We start from the raw sequence: 5,818 nt of genomic DNA, 5'->3' as shown, positions 1-5,818 counted from the left end.
TTTTATAAACTGACATTAGATACGTGTAAATAAATATTTTTTTCTCACACCAACAAATCAATAAAATTAATATTATTTTAGGAACTACAATATTTTTCTTTTACATTTGTATATAGAAAATGAAATCTTAATATTGCGTTTGTATATACATTCTATAATAATACATGAAACTAGATCCTAATACAAGACTTAAATAAGAAATCTTAAACGCTTTCACAATCTTCAACTTCAACAATTGCTTCCATCTACTTAGCTTAGCTTGGCTGGCTATTTACCAAAATATACTTTACAACCTGGGAAGATTAAATCTAGAATTTGCAAAATTAGTACATATTATTTAAAATCAAACTAAACAGACTGCAATCTAAATGTGGAAAATTAAAATTACCACAAAGTTTCAGTAGAGTAAATAATGTAGCAGCAACAAAGAAGACAATTGAAATGGCAACCCAAAAGTGCAAAAATAAAGAAGAAAATAAGCTTTGATCAAACAACTCATTAAGAAGAAAAATAACCTAATTTGGTTCTTCAAAGATCTATAAGAAAAAGAGGAATACAACTAAAGAATAATTATACCATCCTCGACTCTTACTTCAAAGCAAATTTTGAATGTTCAATTTAGCAATGCTAGTCTATAGGCTTCTTACTCTTAATTGTATAAATTTACCCATCAATAGCAACATTGTTTTTATAGAGAAAGTTAAACAATGGAGATGATAAAAATCTTACAAACTCCTATTGGATCGTTTTTTCTTTTCAAATGAAAATAGTTAATTTATTTCATTTATGGAAGGTGAAAATCTCAAATATATAGTAAAAGAACATGGAATATAAGGAAGCCCATAAAAAGAAGAGACTCCACTAGCTAGGTATTGATCAAAGATAAATATATGGATAAATAGATGCAACCTACAAATATATCAAAACAACTAATACTCAAACTAAACTAAAGAAAACAAAAACATTTACTACTAAAAGATAAAATAAGACACAATTCAAAACAATTAATTACCAAGATTGATCTCAATCGAAAACCAAAACGCATCACATTATGAAGATATGTTCACATAACACTCCAAATAGCTATACCAAAATTACTTACTCTACATTTTCCATTTTGGCAAATCCACCTACAAGAATGGTAGTTACCAAGCTCATTTCTATGTCTTCTCTTCTTTCATTTTTCTAACAAAAGATAGTATGAATAAGGCTGCACATTTGAAAAAATAAAGACAATTAATAATCAATAATGCTACCTAGCAGTCACAAGTTAACAATCAAATGAAGAAACCCAAGGATTTTTGCGGCGGAAGCACGATGAAGATTGGTTGCCGTTCGCGATCTAGGGTCACAGATTGAGAAAGAACAAAATTAGAAACCAACTTGGAGAGAAAGAAAAAAAATTGATAGGGAAAGAGTAGAGTAAAAAGAGAAAAGTAAGAAAGAGAGGAAAAATTTAGTTTTTAAAACCTAACAATTTTTTAAAAAAGAAATTAAAAATGGGGGTCATTAATGTCAGTTTTTACAAATACAAAAAATTAAAAAAAATATAAAACTGGTTGATCATTAATGTCGATTTAAAAACGACATTAAACCCTTATCATTAATGTCGGTTTGATCCACCTTTTCAAAAACGACAATAAAGACAATTTTTCATTTTTTTCACCTGACACTACAACCCAGGTTTGTTGTAGTGTTATTATGGGTTGATGTATCTTTTTCAGATAAAAAATGTTATTTGCTAAAATTCAAAAGAAAAAGTTGTTTTGTCATTTTTTAAAATGACCCATAAAAACGTTATTATATCTCTTATGACAAAGAGTGTGGATTACTAGTCCATATTTGACTTGTTTTTTGTTAGTAAAATTGGATAAGACCGCATTATATTGATATAATTACACTAATGACGCTCTTAAATCAATATTAATATAAATTATAATTTAATTAATGTTATTAAGTTAAATGAATATAGTTTAAAAGTCATTCTAAACACAATTAATGTAATTGTTTTTTAAATTTAATTCATTTTACATCTTTGTGCATATGTACGTGTGTGCGTGTGTGTGTGCATATGTGCGAGTGCGCGTTTGCCCGTGTGGGTTGATGTGCGTGTGCGTATGTGTGTGTGCGTGTGTGCGTGTGTGCATGTGTGTGTAGATGTGTGTGTGCATGTGTGAATGTGTGCGTGCGTTCATGTGTGTTCATGTGTGTGCATGCGCATGTGCTTGTGTGTGTGCGTGTGCTTGTGTGCGTGTGAAGTGTGTGCCCATATGGGTGTGTGTGCGTGTGTGTGTGACTGCACATGTGTCCGTGTGTGTGGATGTGCATGTGCGCGTGCGTGCATGTGTGTCGGTGGTGTGTGCAAGTCCACATGTGCCCGTGTGGGTGATTGTGTGTGCGCGTGCGTGTGTGTGTAGATGTGTGTGTGCGTTCATGCGTGTGTTCGTGTGTGTGCATGCACATGTGCGCATGTATGTGGGTGTGTACGTATGCGTGTGCGCGTGCGTGTGCTTGTGTGTGCGTGTGAAAGTGCGCATGTGTCTGTGTGGGTGTGTGTGTGCTCGTGTGTGTTAGTGCGTATGTGTCCGTGTGGATGAGTGTGCATGTGCGTGTGCGTGCATGTGTGTGGATGTGTGTGTGTGATGTGTGCAAGTGCGCATATGTTTGTGTGGGTGGGTGTGCGTATGTTCGTACATGTATGTGTGTGTGTGTGCGCGTGCGTGTCTGGATGTGTGTGTGCGTTCATGCGTGTGTTCGTGTGCGTGCATGCGCATGGGCGTGGTTGTGTGTGTGTATGCATGTGCGTGTGCGAGTGCACGTGTGCCAATGTGGGTGGGTGTATGTGTGCTTGTGTGTGTATGAGTGCACATACGCCCGTATGGCGTGCGTGCATGTGTGTCGGTGCGTGTGTGCAAGTGCGCATGTGCCCGTGTGGGTGGGTGTGCGTGTGCGAGTGCATGTGTGTGCACGTGTGTGTGTGTGCGTATGTGTTCGTGTGTGTGCATGTGCATGTATGCGCGCGTGTGTGCATGCGCATTTGTGCGCGTGCATGTGCTTGTACGCGCATGTGCCCGTGTAGGTGGGTGTGCGTGTGTGTGAGTGCGCATGTGCCCGTATGGGTGAACGTGCGTGTTTGCGTGCATGTGTCTGTGGATGTGTGCATGCGTTCTTGCGTGTGTTCGTGTGTGTGCACGTGTGTGTGGGTGTGTGCGTGTGCGTGTGCAAGAAAAGGAAAAAACAATGATTATTTTGATGATGCTACTCGAGATTGTGTCTCTCGAATCGTAAGTTTGCTTGCGATTTACTTATATACAATATTTAATCTTTTGTTAACTTAGTTAATGATGAATACTTGTATTGTTCTATAGGATGCATTAGCTGAAACACATAGAGATGAGGACATATTGACTGAGTCATTGGGCTCTAAGGAGCATGGTGGACGTGTACGTGGCATGGATGGTTTTGTCTCTCAATCACTATATTTCAAGACAGTGAAAGGGAAAGAGAAAATTGCAAGTTCTCAAGTTGTAGAAGATGAATCAAAAAGCAAAAGTTACAAGAAAAGTCATAATCACTTGAGATCGTCCATCAGAAGTGTTAACATAGATCTCTATGCCGATGAGGATTTGGGCAACACACCTATGAACGAAGAAGTGAAGGTAATTAACTTTGTTGTCACTTTTAAAATTTTAATGTTTATAGGATAAATTGTTCTTAATGATGCTTTTAATACTTGTAAAGTAAACACCGTGCAAATTGGCTATAGGAACGATTAATAATATTGTTGCAATAGCAACCGTACTTGATGATAGCAATGGTGGTCCCAATGTTAAAATCTTGGTGGACTTGCTCACAGGAGGAGATTGTAGTTTACCTATTCCAGTGAAGGGCAAGATAGAGACTTTAAATCAAGCATTAGGTAATATTGTTGAATGACCTCGTTGACTTGTTTATATGCTATTGAAGCTTTGATATTTATTTGTGATTGTATTTTAGGTTTTGATATTATTTTGTTTGTGCTTGGAGCATTCAACCCCAAAGGATGTTCTGTATTCTTCAAATTACATAAATGTTAATGGAACCATTAAGCTCTTATATGGACATGTCGTGAACAATATGAAGGATGTAGATATGGTTCGCATCCTAATGAACGAGCTAATATTCGGTAAAAACAAATTCATTTATTTAGCTCGTTAGGACTTGCTCCATTATTGCAGCATGGTAGAAATAGGCTATATGTGCATCCTAGCATACATTACGTAAGTAAACATCTTTTACTCATCTTTATGTCCAATACTATAGCTATAGTTATTTTGTTCCTTTTTAACTAAGGTTGCTTTTACTTAGATATCTTTGGGATGAATGTGATTGTGGAAGCAAGTTTTTTTGTTATGACCAAGCAAAAATAACATCACATATCAAGGATCGTGATCTCCGATCCAGAAATTTTGCCAACCAGTTAGAAGCGGCTACCTTGGAACAAATAGTTCTAATTCCGTATAATACTGGGTAAATAAATAAGATTAACACATTATTATGTTTTTCATTGAGGTTAAATGTATACTCACATTGAAGATGTTTATTGTAGTTTTCATTGGATGTTGCATGTCATCAATCTTCGAGAGAACTGTGTTTATGTTTTGGACTCTCTTCAAAGTAAAGTTAACGAAGACATCCATGGAGTCATAAATGTGACTTATGATTTACTTCTTATTTGACTTCATTGTCTTCTAATTCTAATGTTTCCAAATGTATAGAGGATTAAAAACATGGCAAGCTAAGCATGATTTACAACATTATCGGTCAAATCCGAAATGGAAACCTATAAAGGTAATTTGCATTGACACATAATTATTTTCAATGAAACATAAGAATAATTTGTATGTAATTTATATACATGCAGTGTCCTCGTCAATTGGATTCGGTTGGGTGTGGGTATTATGTCCAAAAGTATATACATGAAATCGTGCATATTTCTAGTACTCCCATCACTAGCCTTGTAAGTTTCTACTTTCACTTTTTATATGTTACAAATTACATAAATTATCTAAACTTATTCTTTTCATACCTTTCTTTTTACGTAGTTTAATACAAAAAAGTGCATATACGCAAGAGGAGATTGACGAGATTCGAACAAAATATGCAAGCTTTGTTAGCGATTTGTGTAAGCTTTTACACTTTTTTTGTAGTATATAAGTTACTAGTACTAATACTAATTGTTTTAATATATAAGCTACGAGATTCTAGTACTACTTGTTGTACATACTTTAATTTTGAGGTTTTCTGCTTGTAGTAGTTTATGAATAAGTGTTGTATTGTAGTGTTTTAGGTGTTGACTTTAGAGTGTATTTGTTGTAGTACTATGTGGAAAGTGTGTATTAGTGGAGGAATTTGTTGTACACATACTTTAATACTTTACATATTATTTACTTGATTGATATGTGTATTTTTGTAGTATTATGAAAGTGTGGAAAAGTGTATTTTTGTAGTTTTCCATGGAAGTGTGGAAGTGTATGTGCTGGTTTTGTGGCCTCTTACCATGTTGAATTCTATAGCTAGAAATAGTATTAGTTTGCCATTGGATGTGTGGAAGTGTATGCTGGTTTTGTAGGGGTTGATCTTCCTTGTAGGTGAAATGGAAATATTGGTTTGCCATGGAAGTGTGGAAATGTATGTGTTGGTTTTGTAGGTTTCTTACATGTTGAATTCTATAGCTAGAAATAGTATTAGTTTGCCATTGGATGTGTGGAAGTGTATGCTTGTTTTGTAGGTGTTGATCTTCTTCCTTGTAGGTGAAATGGAAATATTGGTTTGCTAT

The 5,818-nt window shown here is 35.4% G+C and overlaps 1 long non-coding RNA gene across 1 annotated transcript; it reads left to right on the top strand.

Annotated features, from left to right (window-relative positions):
- Positions 1 to 3,570: 3,570 nt before the first annotated feature.
- LOC116405432 lies at positions 3,571 to 4,972 on the top strand. Its single transcript, XR_004218569.1, has 3 exons — positions 3,571 to 3,659; positions 3,857 to 3,919; positions 4,348 to 4,972. It is a non-coding gene; the product is annotated as an uncharacterized LOC116405432 (long non-coding RNA).
- Positions 4,973 to 5,818: the final 846 nt, after the last annotated feature.

Source organism: Cucumis sativus, unplaced genomic scaffold (assembly GCF_000004075.3).
Source record: "Cucumis sativus cultivar 9930 unplaced genomic scaffold, Cucumber_9930_V3 scaffold103, whole genome shotgun sequence".
Classification (NCBI taxonomy): Eukaryota; Viridiplantae; Streptophyta; class Magnoliopsida; order Cucurbitales; family Cucurbitaceae; genus Cucumis; species Cucumis sativus.
Note: the sequence above shows the minus strand (reverse complement) of the source record. Positions and strands in the feature narration are given on the sequence as shown.